Genomic DNA, 23174 nt, shown 5'->3' on the forward strand with positions numbered 1-23174 from the left:
TGATTGTTTTAGCAAGAAGATTCCCAATCTGAATAGACTGTTTCCCTTAATTATTTAGCTAAATAAGGAAACATGAAGAATTAAATTTTGTTTATGACTGAAACTTTATAAATGCAGGAAAGCATTGATTAACTCTATTGCTTCATCTTATAAGAAAAATATAAATGTGAATTAAATGAATGAGCCTTTCACTATGTCCCTATTAGGAAAATTCTAGTGTTCCAAACCATTCAGTGCTTGGATAAATGTACTTTTTTGGAGCGAGTATGTGATATAGATTTCTCTCAGAGTATATCTTTTTGGCTGAATCAGTCCTTATTTAGCAAAAAAATAAAAATCTCCAATGCAGTTGGACACCAGTACAGTTGGGTGTTGGGATCCATCTGTGGATTAAATTTTTCCAAGGAAGTGACAATTATGTCCTTACTGATTCCCTCCACAGTAACCACCTATAATATTAGAGCCAAATATTAGTCACAGTCTAGATCTGCAGTCAGATTATGAATGGTCGTCTGATGCAGGAAGGACATGGTTCTGCCAGGAACACAAATCTTTCTTTTGAGCTTAAGTAAAGACCACCAGCAATCAGCTTTTTTTCAAGGGTCCATTAACCATCACTGCAGGCCAGTTTATAATGATAAGAGAAGAGCTGCTCCTGTTTTTTGCATCTTCCTGGTAGCAAGAATCACTCATTAATCTTTGCAGTAATAATTAATAGTCATAATAAATAGATTAGTAAATGTGTGTGTGTGTGCGCTCTGTCAGTCATGTCTGACTCCTTGCAACCCCATGGACTGTAGCCCACCAGGCTCCTCTGTCCATGGGATTCTCCAGGCAAGAATACTGGAGTGGGTTGCCATTTCCTCCTCCAGGGGATTGTCCCGACCCAGGGATCGAACCAGCATCTCTTGCATCACCTGCATTGGCAGGCGGATGCTTTACCACTGTGTCATATTGACTTGAAATATAGACAGGCTGGGTATGCAATCTGCTGCTATGAGGACAAGTCATCTGCTAGGGTATTTTAAGACACTGAATGTAATCTTACCTGGGGGGAAGTTGCTTTGGCAGTTTCACTTACCATATTGGTAAGATTTCATCTTCATCATAAAACCCATAAAGGTACTTGCTGAGTAGCTACTTTGTACTTCAGCCATGTGCTCAGTGATGTGGGAAACAAAGGAGCTCTGGAACAGGAACAGTTCCTCCCCTTTGAGGATCCAAGATCTCTGAGCAGACAGACAATGCCTACGTGGAATGACTCAATGACAAGATAAGGCAGCCTATGATTAAGTGCTAAAATGGGTTGGTGAGAAAAGAAGAATCTAGAGGGCTTCTGAGGAGGGGAATGAAATGGACGGGAATGTGTGGGGAAGTCTTTAGGACGGAAGACTTAACATGCTTAACATGATCACTCACACAGTTGTGTTAAGGATGCTGAGAGCACACTCGGAGATGGGGTTGCCCCTCACTTGGACTGCACCCTAAATGCCCATTATGCGCTCAGCTCCGTCTGTATACGTGTAACTATGTGTGTAAATTATAAGCTGCCTCTAAGAATGGCATGTCCTTCCTGTATGCTGCTGCCTGCATAACTTCCTCTAAAGCACTGGGATTTAGTTCACGAGCCTTATTTGTCATTTGTCACCCCTGTAACACACAGTAACGTTGCCTTATTTATCTGGCAGCCTGGGAATGCAGCATATTACAGAATGGCTTTTCTAAATAATTGAAGTTTGTTTGACTGGGAATGATTTTTCCCTTATCGTATGCATCTTCAAACTTTTAACTGGTGGCCCCTGTAGCATTCTGTATATATTTCCAGTATGGTATATTCTGTTCCTCTCGGGCTATTACAGATATTTTCCCTTATATCTGTTTCCACCTACCAATCAGGAGTGTTTTGAAGTCCACTGCCAATTTTTTATCTTTATATCCTTGTTGCCTTGCACATGGCTGAGCAAATAAATCAGGCTCAATAAATGTCAGCTGAATGATGAAAAGAATGAAAGTAACAATATTTCTGAGTATAAGATGGCTTTTGAATAATGACTCAGTAATGATTCATTATAATAAACATAAGTCATTTCATTTTTACCTGCAATAGAGAGCCTATCAAGATACAATAAGAACAGTGTCTTCTACATTAAATGACCCCAGACTGAGCTTATTTAAGTTGTTCTGCTTGTTTTTCCTTCTTCTCCATCAATGAGCCTTCACTTCTCATTTTTGCTTCTGCCAACGTGCTTGGAATTTACTAGGCTGTCAACGTGTTCTGTCTAATTTGTTGATTCTAATATGCACTAGGCTGAGAAATTATGTAACCAAGGTTGTTTAAAAATATATGCAAAGTAAAAGTAAATATGATTTGAAGGGCTTAAAGTGGATGTATATTTTTGAAATAGTATGAGCATATGCTAAATTTGGAGTTACCTTGTTTTGGTTGGTTTCCTTTTTGAATAAAAAAGCTTTGGGATATGGATTTATGGCATCTATTTTAGTTTCTCAGAGCACTTAAATGCTTCAGACCTTGTATTTGCTGTGTTATGAATAGTTGAGAAAGAACTCTGGAAAAACAAGATTACCTGTCTGCCTGCAACTATGCATATGTTTGTATGTTGCTGTACAAGAAAATCATACGCTCATTTATTGAGAACTCACTTGCATGCTCACTTTGTCCATTTATAGGATCTTTTTCATCAAATATATTAAAACCAACAACAATAAGTGGGATGTTTCTTTAAGAAGCTCACACTTCCAGAGCTGCTGAGTGATTACTTAGTAAATTTTCTGTCAGTCTCTGGAAGCCTGTATTTATCTCATGAGGGTGAGACGATTACACTCTGAAAATACGATATGCATCTGAGGGCCAGACCTCACCATTACGGTGGTTCTTAACACAGTGATTGTGATGATCATTGTGTGTGTGTTATCTGTGGTATGTTAGTTCTCTTAAGGATGAAAAGCCTGCAGCTTTGGTGCATTCTCTTATGGATGGTGGTTCCTTCAGCAGGTAGCCCTGCCATAAGATGCATGCAACTTGGCTTTTTCCAGAACTAACAACAAAACCAACAATTTCAGACAATCAAAGCTCATCACTATTGTAGACATTTAAGGAATGTGCCACAAGTTACAAAGAAATTGCAAAACATAGTTTGAGTAATTGACTCAATTTGACTGATTGAGTAAACAATCAGTTGTGTCCGACTCTTTGCGCCCCTGTGGACTATATAGTCCATGGAATTCTCCAGGCCAGAATACTGGAGTGAGTAGCCTTTCCCTTCTCCAGGGGATCTTCCCACCCCAGGGATCAAACCCAGTCTCCCGCATTGCAGGCAGATTCTTTTCCAGCTGAGCCACAAGGGAAGCCCAACGTCAACAATACTTTAATGATATTTTTGAAAAAAAGGGTACATACATACCTGAATATCGAGGTTTGGGGTTATGGGCTTTAACAGTTTATGTGTGTGGGTTTTTAAGTGTAACGTGTATTTAGGTATTTTTGTTTTAATTATCAGAGTAATATATGCCCATTGTGAGAAATGTGCAACATAAGCATTACAAATACAGAAGAGTGTAGGAACATAAAATAAGTCCACATTCCCACCTTTATAAATACTTTGGTTATTTCTTATGCTTTGTCTTACAGTTCTTTTTCTAATTTTTTATCTTTATTTATTTTTCATAATTTTAAAATCAATTGTGCCATACTTTTTGAAAAATCAGTAACATACTGTTTTATATGTAAGCATTTGTCATATACCAGAACTTCTCAGGTAGCACAGTGGGAAAGAATCCATCTGCCAGGGCAAGAGGTGCAGAAGACACAGGTTCAGTCCCTGAGTTGGGAAGATCCCCTGGGGAAGGAAATGGCAACCCATTCCAGTATTCTTTCCTGAAGAATCCCATGGACAGAGGAGCCTGGCAGGCTATAATCCACAGAGTTGCAAAGAGTCAGACACAACTAAGCATGAACACATCTGTCATACAATCAAAAATCATCTGAGAGTATATATTTTAATGTTTGCATATATTTTATTTCAATAATGTGTATGAACCATACTTTGATGAATCACCTACTCTTATACTTCTATATTCATTTTTGTTTTATGCTCACAAGGATGCATTAACTATCTTTGTAGACTAACGCTTATCTTCATCTCTTACTGTTTTCTTAAAATATGTGTCCAAATGTGGAATTACTAGGTTAAAGTTTATGATCTCTTACAACTCTTTTTTTAATTGCAATTATTTCAAATCAAATCCCAGTGCATTGAATGTCAAGGACATTCTAAGTTATGACCTTGACAATGGTGATAGCATTGCACAGTAGGGAAAGTTTGGGCTTTCGGTCAGCCTGATATGATCTGCAACACTGATCTAGCTAGCTGTGAGTGACTGCTATAGGGATTAGAAATAATATATATGAAATGCCTGCCGTGTAGCAATCCCTCAAATCGTGGTAATTTATACTACCACTGCTGCTACAAAACAAGAATATAACTTAGTTCGAGGAATAAGATATTTAAAAGAGATACTTGGGAAGCCCCACTTTCACATAAAAAGCCTTTAAACAGCGTAGTAGTCAATGGCAGTGCCTGATTATGTGCTAACATCATAAAGAGGTAAGTGTCTGATGCATTCAGGAGAATATTACAGCTATATCTGGAAGTAGAAATTGACATTTGATAAGTGAGTAACATGAAATTCAGTTGGTGGTCAGCATTTGTATAAATTCTCGAAAAAAGGGACATGAGGATTGAACATTAAATCTGAGCCAGATTTTAGACCCTTAAGGCAAGCAGGATGAGTGGACACTTCATTCTGCAGACAGGTGAGTGAGTGAGAAGATAAGAGGTGTGAGCAGGCCTGTCGGAACCTTCATCTGTCATTTCTTCCTACACTGCTTCTGGCTATAGTCCTACCATGTGATCTTTCGTTCTTTTTTTTTTTTTTTTAATATGATTTGCCAAGTCCCAATTTTAATTCATTAAAAACAGAAGTATAGAAATCCCATTTCAAGAGAGCTCGTTGTGTGAGTGGAACCTGCCAGGATGGCTTCTGACCTGCTGATTTCAAATCCAGGATCTCCTCCTCCACTTTCTGCAGAATATAACTTTTTATAGCATCTCTCCTCAGAAAAATTGAGAGATCCTAGAATAGGACCTATATTTTTCACAGGCACTTACTAATTCCCTCCAAATTTCTACCCTGACTGTAGTATATAAAGTTTGGCCTTTTTATCCTTATACAGAACCTAATTCCAAATGTTTGGTCCACTTTTCCTGCTGTGGGAGGATTTTTTTTTTTCCATTTTAAAAATAAATTTGATCAGTGTCTGAGCATTCAATTCAATCCTTCTTCATTGACCAGTTTCTGTACTGCAGACCTACAACCTCGAATAATATTTGGCTCCAGGCTTTCGATAAGTTTTGTTTTAGTAGCCACAGCTCCTGTGTATGAGTTGCAAATAAAGAAAACATGTATCACAACTATGTAAAAACAAAATGCTTGTATCCTACTAATGCCAATAACATGAATGCCAAGTGGTAAGAGAAAAATAACATTAATAGCCTTATATGATTAAAGAAAACCCAGGTTATGGCATTACTCATTTGATAGGTGTTTGCTTAGATGTTTTAATGTACTAATTAGGACCAAATCCAGATATTGCTTCTCCTGCATGTGAATTTTCAAATGTTAAGGAAATTCAAATGAATTACCACTGTGAACAAGCATTAGGAAAAGGGCTTCTATGGTTAGCGAAAGAAGGCCTCTGAATTTACAACAGGCTTACCTTCCGTCTCCAGGTTTCAGCTTCTGATCTTCTTTTCAGCAAAGAAGATCTCATTGCAAAACTTGTATTTATACCCAAATCTATTCTTTTACAGGGCTTGCATAACTGAGTCACCAAGTTTTAGCCAGGCAGGAACTTGTCAGTTATACATTATAAATAAAGCTCTTTTGTAACCTGATTGTCATTTCCCTGCATGAAAACTGAAATATGTGAAGACTCACAATGCACCTGTTAAGTCAACTTGAGGGGAAAAAAATCAGTTAGGAGATCTAACTGTCCTGTTGACTGAGATGAAACCTCTCATCTGTGCTAACACATGCGGTCATGCTTCTAAAAGGAAAATCCTTGAAAAACAATAATATATTTCCCGCATGGAGGAAAGAACAAACCCTAGTGTTACTGTTCTTAATGTCTATTATTTTATATAAAAATGCAGTGCCTCCTCAGTGCAGAATTAGGTAATGGAAGGAAAATACTTAATAAATGAATTGGCAGAAAGCAAAATCAGAGTATCTATAAAATGCAGACACTTGCACACATACACACACGGGGTTGCGTCTGTTGACCGAATGACGACACGTCCAGAAACCCTTTGGAGGTCGGAGGCGGCTCAGTTTTGACTTGCAGTTGCTTCATTCTGACAGAAGAGCTGTAGTCAGCAGTGAGGCTGTTTCTCAGAGACTTGTCATGATTCTTGTTTCATGGTGTTCAGAGTTCAGTTATATTTTACAGTTTGCAATGTTAAGAGAGCATCTACTCACCATTGCACCCATATTTCTTATGCATTAAAATATGAAAACTTCAAAGCAGAAAGTAGCAACTCTGTCAGTATTTTCCAACAGAGATCTATACAGCTCTGAGGCTAACCAGCTTCAATATTTCCATAGGACAGTAGCTGAGTATACATGTCTTAAGCAGTTTTCTGACAGGAGAAGACAATCAGGAAAAGGCTAATTGCATTTGCTTGCAGAAGTGATCTGAACGTTTGCCCGGTCAAAGCATCATTTAGCACAAAGACTTAGTCACCAATACCATGTCCAGTTGCAAGATCCCAGCAGTATAATTGAAATTTATGCAAGGCTCTTTAATCCTGGGCTCAGAACGAATCAGTGCTCTTCCCTAAGTGAATTAAGCACAGAAATTAGTTTACCCCTTTCTATGTTCTGTCTTCTTTCCTCCTGCATTGCTTGTCTTGGTTCATTTTTATTTTTTTTCCTCCATGGTCCATACATTATTTCAAACCCTACCAAAAAAGGGAGCTGGGAGGCAGGGACCCAAACAGTCAGTAATCAAGGCATAGCGCTTAGCATTGTCTGACTGTCCTAATGAAGTATTCGGTTCGTCTCTGCACAGTTCCAGCTCCACAGGCTGCCTCTCAGAGCATAATCTACAAGGTAACACGCTGCCAAAGCACCAACACGCTCAATCACCTAAAAACATCAACTGTCTGCTGCATATGAGACAGTCCAGTCCACAACAAAATCATTTCTGAAATTATTCCTCCATTAGGGAAAGCCTTCTCTGTGAATTGACTTACAGGCCATGACTTCAAACCACAAACAGAAAGAAAAGACAAGAAAACAAGACAAGAACCCTAGGTCCTGATGGGCACTCTGTCCTTTCTTGGGTCTCCTGAACCCACTTCCCCGTCTCCATCCGGAGCTACCTGACCTGCAGCCAGTTTGAAGCATGTAAGAACTGGAGGTCTCTCTGACCCAAGAATCCACCCCTAACTCCTCTGAAGACCCTCTAAGACCAAGAAAAATTTTTTCTCACAGGCTTGATTTTGAGAGAGACTCTGAGTTCATGCTTGAAGTGAATGGCATAATTTCCTTTCTGTGCAAATACCAAGGTATTTATTTCTCTTACGTAATTTCCAGGGAGTCAGTTACATGACCTGACTTCTATTCTGTTGGACAACGGAGGGATCTTACCATCAACCAGTCACCCTGGGTGAGAACATACCCAAGGACTGATCTATGACTGCTAAGAAGCCTAACAATTCCTGGAAGGAAAAGGGTTAAGCGCCAGTAAAAACAGCATAAATTTACACATGACCTCCTGTGATTACACTTTTATTCTCTCCCTTGAAAGAAACAACAATGGCAACCCTCATAACTAGAGCTTCTGGTCGAAAAACCTTCTCCCTAGAGGACCTATTTTCACTCACTTTAGATGATCTCAACAGCCTTCTGGTTAGAAAGGATCTCTAGACAGAGAGATGTACCTGCTGGTGAGTTTTCTTTCTGAAGCACCTAAAAGGCTCACTGTATCTGGGAAAATCGTCTCTACTATTAGGCTGTAGGGAGCAGCCTTCGGTGATTGGTTTGTGATGGTTTGATTCTGCCTGAAAGTACTAGAAAAATAACTGCTTTGTCCCAAACTTAACTTGCTAGGCAAGAAGATGGTTTGAATAGCCAGGGATCTCGGGTTCAGAAAGAATTATAGGCAGATAAAAGTCTTAGCAGTGACTTCAAAAAAAAAAAAAAAAACTACTTCTGATAATTTCATCAATCACGCTTTGCCCTCTTTCTACAAAATATAAGAAGAGAATTTTCTAACAAGGGGAAAGTATTTTGGGGAAAATCTGCTGTTGTTGTTTAGTCTCTAAGCCTGTTTGACTCTTTGCAACCCCATATACTGTAGCCCGCCAGTCTCCTCTGTCCATGAGATTTCCCAGGCAAGAATACTGGAGTGGGTTGTCATTTCCTTCTCCAGGGGATCTTCCTGACCAGAGATCCAACCCACGTCTCCTGCAATGGCAGGTGGGTTCTTTACCACTGCACCACCAGGGAGGCCTCTAGGGAGAAGAAAATCCCATGTTTATTTCCTTTATAGATGAGAGCAAATGCTTCAAAGAGTGCAAAGTGTGACAGGTGCCTACGCTTCCTCTGCCCCAGCCCTGCGGTGGAGGCTTCTTTAGATGAGCAAGTGTACGGTTGCAAACCGAGCCTTCAGTGAGGGATTTACTGGGACCAGTAGAAAGTGGGCAGGGCTGGGGGCTCGGCCTCTCCCTCTCTCAGCTCAGATCTAGTAACCGGCCCCCCGCCTCCGTTCCTTTTTTCTCTTCTGTTTCTCCTCCAGGAATTTTCCATCAGCTGGAGAGCAAGGACATCAGTCGTCACGCTGATGGGCGAAGCCGCACTTTCGCCCTTGGCCGTGGGTGCATCTGCGGCAAGCGCTCAAGGGCCACCCTGCCAGGGCCGCCCTCTCCTCCTCCTCCCCCGTCTCCTCCTTCCCTGCTGTCTGCACACCGACTCCTCCAGGAAAACCTCCACCGTGTCTCCTGGCTCAGATATCGAGACATGCAGAGATCTCAAAGAGCTGGTCTTGGGAACTTCTGAACATGATTGATTCAAAAGAGAATTCAGTCTTAGAAGTTCTCCATGAACTGAATTAAAATGGAAAAAAGTAGCAACCCAGGAGAACATACACAGAGATAACATCACTGGAACGTTTCTCTTTAAAAACCAATTCTTCTGAGAGCAACAGCCAAGTCAACAGACTTCCCGGGGGTCAAAGGCAAAGAGGTCAGGACCATGTGAGTGTGGTCCTTGTGGTCAGATGCCCAGGGTGGAGACAGAGCCCAGAGGGTGGGCACCACCCATCCCCCAGCTGTGGGCACCGCCGGAAGGCTTCCCGAGAGTCACAGGTCCACTGTCCAAGTGACTGCTCTTCTTCGGCTTTCTGTAAGACCAATCTTAAAAGAAACGGGAGTCTGTTTCATAAATGATGGAGCTCCATAAGTATAATCCCATTTGAAAAAAAAAAGCAATCTCCCAAATTTCTTTTATGGAGGGACTTATCTGGAACCAGATATGGCCAACTCTCAAATGAGTTTTCTCCCAAGTATATCCTCCTTCTTTTGTTCATGAGAAACAATATAAGTTTGAACATTTTTGATGGGAAATTACCTGCAGCAAGAAAATGACCCAGAGCAGCGATTCACACTGGTTAGGAGACTATCCTTATACTAGAAGACCTATGGGAAATAAAGCTTTTCTCTGAAACCTGGGTCTGTCTAATATATTAAATCAAGAGGGTCATCCTTTCCGCGGCCATAGAACAGGGATCTGCAAACCAGAGCCCCCAGACCAGATGTGGCTCATGGTCTATACAGCCTGTGAGCTAAGAATATTTTTATGCTCTTACATAGCAGGGGAAAAAAGACGAGTTTGTGACGCGTGATGTGTGTGTGTGTGTGTGTGTGTGTGCTGGGTCTTTGTTGCCGCACACAGGCTTTCTCTAGGTGCAGCACGCAGGGGGCTACTCTTCATAGTAGCACACAGATTCATCTTTGCAGTGGCTTCTTTTGTCGCAGAGCACAGTTTCTAGGCTGGGGGGCTCAGCAGTTGTGACCCACCGGCTTGATTGCCCTGAGTCAGTTAGATGGACCTTTCCAGAACAGGGATCGAACCCGCGTCCCCTGTATTGGCAGGCAGATTCCCACCCACTGCACCACTAGGGAAGTCTGACACTTGCATATTTCATAAAATTCCAATTTCTGGATTTATAATGTTTTATTGAAACAGAGCCATGCTTATTTGCTTACATAGTGACTCTGACTGTTTTCGGGCTGTGACGCAGACTTGAGTGGATGAGACACAGACCATATGTGACTCACAGAACCGAAACTGTTCACTCTTTGGCCCTTGAGTGGGAAACGTCTGCTGACCGCTGGCCTGGGCTAAAGGTACAGAGCTTAAGATCGAGCTGAGTCAGAAAGACAGATATGCTATTCCCGCCCCACTGATTCTAGGCTTAATAAATGTAATTGAAGGATTCGTTTGACTGTTGAGGCCTCCTTGTTAAAGTAGAGATGAGATGTTCATAGATTTATTTTCAGATTAACTAATGATTGTGAAATATGTATTCAACTATCACATATTTTCTGTTCAAACTAATTATCATTGATATATCTTGATCAAATTAACTTGCATATTTCAATTAAGTGGCTTCCAAGTGGATTTGTGAAATAGAATTAAGGTTAATATCAAGCCTTAAAAGCAATGAATGTCAAAACTGATTCCACAGAGGGACTTTCCTGGTGGTCCAGTGGTTAAGATTTCATGGCCTGTCAGTGCAGCCCGTGAGGGTTCTGTCCCTGGTCAGGAGGCTAAGATCCCATATGGTTCATGAAATGGCCAAAGGAAACCACAAACAAACTATAAAGCAGAAACCATAGAGTAAGAAATCCAGTAAAGACTGTAAAAAAAAAAAAAAGAAAGAAAGAAAGAAAGAAAGAAAAGTCCACATTAAAAAAAAACAAAAAACAGAATTTTTTAAAAAACAAAACTGATTCCACAGAGATTGAATACATTTTGGCTTATTTTTCAACATTGCTAATTTTCTTGATTTTTGCAAATCTATAGCTAGACTTTTACAAGTGCGCTGTTCTATAAAGCAGAGGTCCCCAGCATTTTTTGCAAGGGGGACTAATTTCATGACGTTTTTTTCAAGGATAGGGGTGGGTGGGGGCGTGGGGATGGTTTCTGGATGGTTCATCTATTGAGCACTTGACTTCTGATCTAATGCCGCTTCTGATCCGACAGGCGGTACCAGTCCATGGCCTGGAGGTTGGGGACCCCTGCTATAAAGGGATCTGAGAGTCCGTGAAACCCCCAGATAGTTATCTACCTTTGGGTCGCTTCAATTCAACCAATTTTTAATTCGATCTCATTTGCGATCATTAAGTGTTGCACTTAACAGTGTGTAGCAATTGAAAAACATCCAAAACTACAAATAATTGAATAAATTGGATTATTTTGCAAATTCTGGTACATTTCCTCTAGGAACTGAAATGCAAAGTTACCTAAAACTTATTCCTCCTCAACATTTCTAGGAATTACTTGAGGTTTGGTCTCTTCTCCCTGAGACCATTGAATGTGATTATAAGTCTAATTTAACCTGTTGGGTAAGAGTTAAATTTCCTTTAATATCAAAAGTTCAATATCAAAGACATAAGGGTTTTAGACTTGTGCTCATTTCAATATTTTCTTTAAGAGGAAGAGAAACTACTGCCCATTTCATCATGAATCCCCATCCCTGGTTTCTTTTTTTTTTTTCATTATAGACAACATGAAATGTTAAACCCATAGGCAGACCCTGTAAATCAGATTCTAACACATGAAAATCTTCCTGAAAATACTGATTTTCAGTGAGCTTGTTTCTGATAGGCAGACAATATGTTTTTTTAGAACACAATTACATAGTAGGATTGATGGCTATACTTCCATATAAAACAATTTGCTGTTCAGATTGTGTGTATAGGTGGGTAGATTTTTAATAATTGACGCTAGGAGTCAGTTACAGAGAAACATAAGAGAGGGAAAAAATCAAAGAGGAAGATGATGAGATTTTAAATATAATAAATGACTGCATGTCATGAGGAAATCTAGGAAGAAAATTCATCAGATATTAAAAAGAAATAGAACCAACTCAGTCCATCTTAATGAAATTTGGAGTTCCAGAATCTACTCTAATGAAATGAAAATGATGATATGAATTACCTTAATATAGGATTCTCCCAAATCCATTTTATTTAACATCAAAATCTTTTATATGAAAGAGGGATCTGAGTGATCATTGGGGTTAAATATTCATTCAAAAATTCATGGCAAATTAATTCTCTTTTTAACCCTGAAGAAGGAGTGGAACAAAGTTCTGTCTAGAGTTATTTTTCTATGATCTCTTTGGTCAAACTAAAATGGCATAAATTTTACTTTATTGGATCTCTTACCAATCTGATCTACCAGAAATAAAATTGTTATAGTCAGTTTTTAAAACCCCTGCATGGATTTAAGTCCCCTGGAAGTCATATCCTTTAAATGATTATGATATAAACATAGTTCAATATGAGTCATTACCTTAGTTCTCCATGAACTGGGTAGTTTCAGTTCTGACATTCAACCTGGTTAAATTATACTATTTCTTCTCTTTGCTTTTGCAGTTACTTTAAGCTGGTGATCTCTGAAGGTAGATCTAGAGGTGTTACTATAATTAATGTTCTTATCATCATAGTTTTCAATATAGAAAATACTAACTTAGGGACTACTACCTTCTTTCTTCATATTGCATATGAGTTTAAAAACAGTGACCTTGTGTCTTTTCAACACAATGTTCTTACAGGAATATGGATTTCCTTCATACGTGCTCTTGAAAAGACTAAATAGTCTGGCAACCGTCATTGCGAGTAATCAGAGCACAAGAAGGATGTTTTCAAGAGTGTTTCCTTTGTAAATAAGCACACCGGCAAATTTTTGGGAAACTTTGTTGTCTGTAGAATGTGATAATCAACAAAAATCAATTATTTATTTTAGTGACCCAGTAAATAGCAATTTGTGTGTGTGTGTGTATGCTCAGAGGCTCAGCCGTGTCTGACTCGGTGACCCTGTGGACTGTAGCCTTCCAGGCGCCTCTGTCCATGGGATTCTCCAGGCAAGAATACTGGACTGGGTTGCCATTTCTTACTACAGGGGATCTTCCCAACCCGGGGACTGACCTGAGTCTCGTGTGTCTCCTACACTGGCGGGCGGATTCTTTACCACTGGGCCATCTGAGAAGTCCCTTTATTGTAAGCTAAAGCTAAACACTCCCCTCATCCAAATATCACAACTAAATTTACAACAACCACAAAATACACATTAAAATAGAATTTCACTTACAATATTTTTCGATACTTTTAAGACGACACATTGCGCACACCCCAGGAATCAATATGGTCACCTATACACTAAGATACACTCAAGCACAGCTTTACAACTGTTTCATTTATCCACAGAAAAGCCTATTATCAGACCTGATTCCATCACTCTCTCCTTAGAACACTTTCAATGAACTTATTTAGCGTTTATGTTCTAATAAATTGGTTGCAAATAGCCCCATTAGATTTTAACCTTCATTAACTGTGTGCTCTGTAAGAGGAAATTTTAAAAGTGTGAAAAATAAAATTAGCAGTTGAATTTAAAAAAAAAAACAACTTTGTTTTAAAAGGATATCTTTGTTTTAGAAGGATATTCCTGCTGCACAGACAGGGAACCCTGCCCAGTCTCCTGTGGCAACGTGGATGGCAGGGGAGTTTAGGGTAGAATGGATACATGTGTATGTACGGCTAAGTCCCTTGGTTGTCCACGGGAAGCTATCGTAATATATTCCAATACAAAATAAAATGTTTAATTAAAAAATTAGGGCTTCCCTGGTGGCTCAGACGGTAAAGAATCCACCTGCAATGCAGGAGACCTGGGTTTGATCCCTGCATCAGGAAGATCCCCTGGAGAAGGGAATGGCTGCCCACTCCAGTGTTCTTGCCTGGAGAATCCCAAGGACAGATGGGTGTGGTCAGATGTTCTTCTTGAGCCAAAATGGTGATCTAGTGCTATTTTCTAAATGCTGGAATTCATGTGTCAATAACTGGTGAGCTCCGTTTTCTCTGTTATGGAATCATGTAAACGCATATGCATGTGGTCAGTCATTCAGTCGTGTCCGACTCTCTGCGACCCCATGGACTGTAGCCCGCTAGGCTCCTCTGTCCATGGGATTCTCCAGGCAAGAGTACTGGAGTGGGTTGTCATTTCCTTCTCCACCGAATCTTCCTGACCCAGGGATCAAACTCTCACCCCTCGTATCTCCTGCAATGTCAGGCATATTCTTTACCACTGTGCCACTTTCATGCACCCCTCACAAAAAGAGAGCGTACTAATTTGGAAAGCTGGACTTTTATATGGATAAATTCTTGGGAACTCAGCTTGATGATACATGTTCTAGATGAAGAAAAATCCAATCATGCTGGCTGGTGTTACTTTGAATATATGGTCACTAACCTTAAAAGGGACTTTGGGGCCACTCTCAGTCCTATTCTATTTTCCTAGTCCATTCACACCGGTGTTCTCTGAGATGAGGATTTTCTCAGTTCAGCTCAGTTCAGCTCAGTTCAGTCGTTCAATCCTGTCTGACTCTTTGTGACCCCATGGACTGCCACACGCCAGGCCTCCCTGTCCATCACCAACTCCCAGAGTCTACCCAAACTCATGTCCATCGAGTCGGTGATGCCATCCAACCATCTCATCCTCTGTCATCCCCTTCTCCTGTCCTCAATCTTTCCCAGCATCAGGGTCTTTTCAAATGAGTCAGCTCTTCGCAGCAGGTGGCCAGAGTATTGATTTTCTATCTCCACTCAAATCCCTAATAACTTTCACTTTCAGCTGACCCCCTGGCTTGCCATCACCCTGGAAAATAAAGGCAAACAGAGAAGAGAATGTCTTCAACCGTCAGCCCCTTCCTCTACCCGAACAGGAAGCCCACCTCTCCCCCTTGACCTAGATGCGTGGTCTCCCATCCTGTCCCTGTGGTCCCGATGCTGCCCTCCTTCCACTTGTAGTCTAGATGCCACTCCTTTCCATCTAGTCCAGGACTCCACTTCTTTAATTATCTCCTCTCTCTCCTACATCATCTATTTTTTCCTCTCTACGGGATCCTTCCCATCTGCTCATAAACATGCTCAATGACCTCCTGCAAACAAAAGAAAGAAAGACACAGCGGAAAGCTTGCCTTGACCCTGCCTTTTCCTCTAGCGCTGACTCTCCCTATGACCTTCTCCCCTTTCCATCAAGATTTTTCCAGCATGGTCCTTCATCTCTCACCTCTTGTTCTCCTCTGAACCTCCTCGAGTCAGGCATTGACTCCAGGCAGATGCTCAAGTCCACGGGCAATGCTGTTCTCTCACACCTGGGGTCTAAGCAGCATCCACGGTCAGCCACTGGTCGCTTCCTTTTCTCTGCTCGGCTCTTAGGCAACCACTCTTCTCTGTCTTTTCTGAGACCTCCTGGAGGGCTCTTTCTCACCTCCCTTGAATGAGTGTCTGCTTGTCTCTGACTCTCATGTTTCAGCGTCCCCAGCTCTGGTACCCCGTTCCCCAACCTCCATCCAATCCTTGGTAGAACTCATGCAAGCCTGTACCTCTCCCCACAGATCTACACAGAGGCATCCGAGTGTATGCCCTCAGCTCTGATCTTCTCCCCCAACTCCAAACTCATGGATACACAACCTCCTACCGACTGTTCCCCCCGAGTATCAAAGAGCCATCTGGAATGCAAAACTGAGCTCTTCATTTTTGCTGCTACCCCCAGATTCTCAACCTTGTTTCTGCTCTAGCGTCTTTGCACTGGTTTGGAATTCTACTTCCCCAGGGATCCACAGGGATTACTTTCTCTATTCTAGGCTTCTGAGAAAATGTTACCTCAACTGAGAAGCCTTCCCTGATGGCCCTACCTAAAATGACACCCACCAGTCTTTTCAGGAATATGCACCTTTATTTCTCTCTCTTTCTATTTTTTTTTTTTTTTTGGTATGGCCCTTAACTATGCCTGGCCTTAAATTGCTTCTTTACTTTCTGTCTCTCCTACTAGGTAGTTCTTCCAAAAGGGCAAGATTATTTTTCTGGTTGGTTCTCTGTTGCCTTCACAGTGTCTGTGAATGACTAGACACAAGATAAACACTCAGTGTGGGAAGCCATGAGTTAATGAATTTCAGAAAAGTCAGGTACTTGACTGAAGGCTCTTATGTCACTGACTGCAATAATTCCTGACCTGGAAAGTAGACAGACAGATAGATGGATCGATCAATAGATAGAACTGATAGATGGATGGACAGATAGATACATGGATGATTGATAGATGACAGAGAGAGAGAGACAGGACAGAGAGATGGATGGATAGACATCTTTCAATGACAAGGGATTTGAATACGGAGAAGAGATGCCTCATTCAGATTATAAACAGAGATGGTCTCTAAGCGCTGACCGTTTTAAAACCCTGTGCGCTATTGTCTTAAGTGCCTTTGCATGCAACCCATCGCTTAATTGTCCCTATAACTCGACAAGGTGAGAACTCTTACGCCTGTTTCACAGATAAGGAAACTGTGTCTGAGTCTGAGTACCGTCTGCCTTTGTGTCTGCCAGTTCCCTGAGGCCACAGGTTCAGCCAGTCCTCGGGGCACGTGAGGGGATGTGGGATCCATGGAGACGGAGGGTGGACTGTGCTCTGCTCTGTGATGTGAGGAGCTTGAGCGTCAGTGGGTTTTGGCGCCTGGGGCTTCCTGGGAGCAGGTCTCCTTGGAGGCTGAGGGTTGACTGAAGTTGGCCAGTGGCTGCCCAGCTAGTGACCCAAAGAGCTGGGGTTCAATGCTAGATCCGCCCACCTTCTAGATCTAAGGGATGTGAATTAGAGAGTGTGACAAGCGGATACCCAGAAGGACTGGGAGGTGAGATACAGACGATGAGAGAGATGGAGACAGAGAGGTTCCCAGGCGCAGAGAAGGAAGCAGAGGCCAAGCGGGGGTGAAGAGGCTGGAAGCCCCCGTGAGCGGGGCAGTGCACCCATCCCCCCCATCCCGCATCTGTAGATTCTCTGAGAGTCTGCCCCTCTGTCACCCTCCACACACACGCTGTTTACGGTGGGAGGACTGCTGGAGCTCCGCTTTGTTCTGCTCCCTTCACCCCTGATAAAACACTATTTGCTTGAAACAAGCGCCAACGAAGAGAAACCACGGCCAGTCCCCGTCTGAACTGGTGACAAGGTGCATTACTTAGTCGCTGTGTGGGAAGGTGACCGGTCCTCATTTGTTCTATTTCTCACATCTGGATGCGGCCACACATGGGATTCAGAAAACAGAAAAATCCTTTAAATCAACATCACAACTTTTTGAAATGCATAAAAAGGATGATATATTTATTTACACAGCAAATCCATGATAATATATATATTTATAAAAGCTAATCTTTACTCGTGTTACTAAAACCGAGTTTCTTAAACTGTGTCCGGGTATACATTGACATGATTATCCTAACACAGTATTGGTCACTGATCCCTAAATGGCTGGCTACTGTCTCATGCTATAAACAGGTTGCTAAATTATTTGTTAGATTCTCAATGGAGATGACCCAGACTTCCATGTCTATGTTCATAAATTGAGAATGACATCTAAAGGAACCCTGATTTCATCTACTGTTTGTAAAATCCATGTCTAGATAGCAGAGGGAAAACCTGGCACGTGGAACTCATCCTTAGACCATTGTTAAATTTGTTCCTTTTACGCCTGTGTGATGTTTGACTTGAGTGATGCCCATGAGATTTTGTTTCTAGGCTTCATTGGCAACATGCTTCCAGAGCTATTCTTCCAAACACCATCCCTTAGCCGTGGGGGGAAATGAAAGCGCAGTGGATTCACTTCATGGAAAAAAGCGTGTGTTCTCTTGTCTCCACAAGGTGGCACAGTGGGGACCAAAAATCCTCAGCCTCCTGATAGAGCTGCAATTACTGGAGGCTCTGACATAATTGCTATTATTAACGCTGCAGTTATCATTATCATTATGATATGCCTAAAGACCAACACACAGCCCTAGCCTTTGGTGAAAAGAGCAGGAGCTTTAATTTCTGTTTTTAATCTTCTTTTAATCTTCCCTCCGCCTGCCACAGTCGTTGATATTTTGCTTTCTTCCAACCCCAACCCTAGGAGCCCCCAGTTTGCACAAGTAGGCGTGCAGATCCTTTGTTTATTGAGACAGCTGGAGGCTGTCTTTCCCTGGAGGCTCAGGGGTAAAGACTGCCTGCCAATGCAGGGGACACGGATTCGATCCCTGATCTGGGAAGATCTTGCATGCCACAGAGCAACCAAGCTTGTGTGCCATAAGTACCAAGTCTGTGCTCTCGAGCCCGGGAGCCACAAGTACTGAGCCCACGTGCCGCAAGTACTGAAGCCTGAGCACCCAGAGCCCGTGCTCCGCAACAAGAGGGGCCGCCGCAGCGAGAAGCCCACGGCCGCAGCGAGAGAGGAGCCCCCTCCCATCACAGCTCGCGAAAAGCCCGCGGAGCAACTGAGACCCGGCACGGCCAAAAATAAATGAATAAATAAAATTGAAAACAAAAAAGAAGGGACTTTAAAAAAAGAAAACCGACAGCTTAGATAATAGCAAGTCCCACTTCTGGAGACGGATAAACCATGCTTTATCTTGTTTGATGAGTCTGATGCAGCTCTCCAAGTTTTAGTCTTTCATGACTACTCTGATATTTATTTATAATGTAAGAATGAGAAAGCCATCTTGGAAACTTTGGTTTACAGTTGGGGTCCAGATTTGCTCTTCACAAATTGCTATCTCTCGGGGTTCCACGCCAGATGGAATGCTGGAAAGAAGCTCCAAAACACTGCAATGCGCTGTCCTTGATTTTACGACTGGTACTGAGTTTAGACCATCTCTCCCCAGGGCTCAGGGACCAGAAGACGAGGGGTCTGGGAATCTAGGCGGGGCAATCCTGGGCAGTTACGTACTCACTGGGAGCATATAAAAGAGCAGCCACTTTGTCCCACATGGAAATGAAACTCAGGCTGGCCAGGTGCAGTTGCCCAAGTCATTCACTGCGCAAGTCACCAGTCTGCAGATGCACCTCTTAATAATAACACAAAGGGCCGATAGCATCCTTGGCCCCAACATTGTCCCCAACTTCCATCAATCAAGCCTTTAGCGTCTCGAAACTTAGCAGCGTATTTGATGCCCTTTGTTAGCTACTTAGTCATAAATTCAGGTTGCCCTCATCAGAATCACAGTGCGTTATTCTAGGGACAACCTTTTTTATGCCACTACTCACTTCCGGCCTTTGTAATTGCAAAAGCAATATTTCATTTTTTTATGAAATCAGACATGTCATTTTAAATGCCTGAACTTTTGCCATTTCAAGTAAGTCCAGTTTTTAAAAGTACAGTAATGTGAGATCTGCAAACTAAGTTCAACAGATATTACTTTTGTTAATAAGTTATTGATTGATTTTCATGAGAAATATTCAATTACATCACAGTTAGCTATCCATTAAGGAAAGATTTGAAAAGATGCAGAAAATAACATGAATGAGGAATTTTTCTCAATTTTTAAACTGAGATAGTTTAGCAATTATAAAATAAGAAAATTGTAGTAAAATACACACATCAGTGAAAAAAGCATGAAAAAAAAAACCAAGAAACCAAAAAAAAAAGGGGGGGGGGTAAAAGTAGAGTGAGGGGGGACAATCATCACATTTTGTGGCTTCAAAGAATGATGAAAAAATATAAAGCAAACTTCAAACCAGAAGTGTTTGGAAACAGTGAACCAGGGAGGTTGAGTAATTTCCCTAAATTGCACAGCTTTGTTAGTGGCAGTGATGGGAGTAAAACTAACTACTTTGGGAAGAGGGAAGATAACACGTTTAGAAAGTTGACCTCAGCCATCAAAGTACACGTCATGATGAAAGCATGAATATTTAGAAAAAAAATAATTTTGCGATCCTTAATAAAACAGTATAATCTTACAGCTAACAATGCTTTCCCTTTCAAATGCCTTTGAAACATGCTACTGTGATGGATATATGTGGTGAAAAACAAAGAATATTCATTGACCAAGCAACTCCTACATGCCAGAGAGTCGTGTGCACCTGTGTATCTTTGAACACACATGCACACACACATGTATACATGTGAAGAGTATATCAGGGTAGGTGTGTGTGAGGGTCCTGATAAATTCTTCACAGTTACCCCACAAGGTCAGTAGCATCACCTCTATTTAAACTCACGGAGAAAGGGAGGCTCGGCGACAAAGAGAGCGTTGCCCAAGTTCCCAGAGGTGGCACGGGGGCACTCCTGCACTCTGAGCCCACGTCCATCTGGCTGAAAGTCCACGATCCCCGCACAGGACGTCACAGCTTAGCAAAGCCTGCTTGGCGCCCGAGTGTGGCTGCCAGTCCCCTGGGGCCTCTGCACACTCCCGGGGCCCTACAGCACATCACAGACCGAGTTTCCCCAAGTTCAATTCGCAGAGGCTTATCTGGGTTATAATAGTTCACTTTCAGACACTGGGGTCTCCCCTGGTGGCTCAAATGAAGAATCAGCCTGCAATGCAGGAGACCCAGCTTGGTTCCCTGAGTCAGGAAGATCCCCTGGAGGAGGAAATGGCAACCCACTCCAGTATCTGTGCCTGGAAAATCCCATGGACGGAGGAGCCTGGCAGACTACAGTGTGTGGGGTCACAAAGAGTCATGTTGGACATGACTTACAACAACAACAACATTTAACAGAGATATCAAAGGGATTGCTTTTCCCGTTGACAGAAGGGAAATCTCTCAACCTCCAGCAGCATCAGGGACAACCATCGCCTCTGATGATTGTGGAGAGCGCGGGTCCTCGGGATTTGTGGTTTTTCCTGCGGCTGCACTTCCACGGTTTTGTCTCTATAAGAGGACTTAACTTTTCCTCCTATGTAAGATGGATTCTGACTCGATGAGCTGAGGTCCCTCTAAAATTTTAGGAGCCCTTGAATCTGCAATCGGCAGTGGCTGGCAGAGGCTCCCCTCTTGCCTTAACCCTGCCCCGTGGCCAGCCCGCCTTCCCAGGCGAGCTGGTATCAGATGCTGTCAGCGGGCAGCACAGCGCACAGTAAATAATTGATCTCCAACATGTGCTTCTAATTCAAACAAAGAGCCTTGAACCACACTGTGTAGCGCATGTGACTCAAGTATTTTATGTAGAAATTGGAAGCTTTCTGATCAGTCTCTGTAAAGACGTTTTCGCAGGGTCTGACCCTCTGGGGACTGTTTCTGTTTCAAGTTCAAGTTTCTTAGCTCGTGATTAAGAAGCTTTTATAGGCCCCAGCGGTAAATGAGAGAACAGAGGAAAAAGCATTCTTTGGCTGCGTAATTTAGCAAGACTTAATCTATCTGTTTGGGTTTTCATCCACCGGGCTTGCTGAAAACTTTAAATGATTAACCTGTCTCTCTGCGGCCGGCAGACTCTCCAGGGCTTCCATCAAGAGCCTGACAGCAGAGATCACTCAGCTCAGGTTACCAGCATTATCGAGAAGCCTCTCAATCTCAGTCCAGTGGCTTTTTCTTGGGATAACAGACAGACTCTCGATCCAGTGTTCTTTACTTTGCAGTACTTAGCAAATAAAATAAATCAATGAGACCAAACAGCAGGAGGCAAGCGTTTATTTAACTTTAAATGTTCCCTGGTAGGTACTCAGCAACTCAGAGTCTATTGAACTTTGAAATATTCAGCCATGTTGACTTAAGTCCCCCGTCTTGGCACAAAAGATCCCAAACCGCAAGCCTGCATATCCCCGGAGGAAAGGAACCCGGGGCGACCTGGTGGAGCAAGACGTTGTTTGCCCCCGGCCAGATCTCATGACCCAACCACACCGCCCTCAGAGGACTGCGTGAAGTTGCTTTAGTAAACTAATAGCCGTGAAAGAGCAGCCTGCGGATTCTCTCCGACGTGGGGTTTTTCTGACGGCAGAAAAGCTTCCGAAGCGATGCAGGCGAATGATGCTGTCCGAGGCTGCAGGAAGATGTCGTCTCTTCCGGGGAGCGTCCCCGGAGGCCGCCTTGCTCACGCTCTGCCCACACTTGGATCTGAACTGCGTCCCAGTTACTAACTTTTATTTTTAAAGCTCTGCCCTCCCAGGAGGCCTTCACAGAGAATTTGCCAAGCGCCTCCCTGCTGCCTTGGCTGCCGGGCTGTGTGATTCCGCCCTGCGTTCTGTGTGTAGTACCCAAGTGTTTGCATCCCGTTCCCTTAAAAGTGAAAGTAAGAGGACAGAGGGAGGTTGGTCACAGCCAGTGTAGGACTGGGGCAGGGTTTGGGGATTGAGCCGGCTTCCCTGGTGGCTCAGATGGTAAAGACTCTGCCGGGAATGCAGGACACCTGGGTTCCATCCCTGGGTTGGGAAGATCCACTGGAGGAGGAAATGGCAACCCACTCCAGTGTTTTTGCCTGGAGAATTCCATGGACACAGGAGCCTGGCGGGCTACAGTCCATGGGGTCGCAAAGAGTCGGACAGGACTGAGCAGCTAATACCATGTGATTTAGAGAGTGCCCCAGGTGTAGGGTGAGGGGGGAGATTCTAGAAGCCCACAGGTGAAGCTTCCTTTTAAAAAAGTTCAGGGGACTCCTGGGCATACATCCGGAGAAAAACATGTACCAAAAAGATACACGCACCCCAGTGTCACTGCAGAATTGTACCATAGCCAAGACACGGAAGAAACCTAATGTCCGTTGACAGAGGAGTGGATAAAGAAGATGTGGTACATACAGACCGTCACTCAGCCATTGAAAATAATGAAATAATGCCATTTGCAGCAACGTGGATGGACCTAGACATCGTCATACTGCGTGAAGTCAGATAGAGGAGAAGTGTCATATGACATCCCTTTTATGTGGAATCTGAAAAGAAATGATACAAATGAACTTACCCACAAAACAAAGAGACTCACAGGCTTGGAGAAGGAACTTGTGGTTGCTGGGGAGAAAGCATAGTTAGGGGGTTGGGGATGGACATGGACTCACGGCTCTATTTAAAATGATA

Source organism: Cervus elaphus, chromosome 5, assembly GCF_910594005.1.
Source record: "Cervus elaphus chromosome 5, mCerEla1.1, whole genome shotgun sequence".
NCBI lineage: Eukaryota > Metazoa > Chordata > Mammalia > Artiodactyla > Cervidae > Cervus > Cervus elaphus.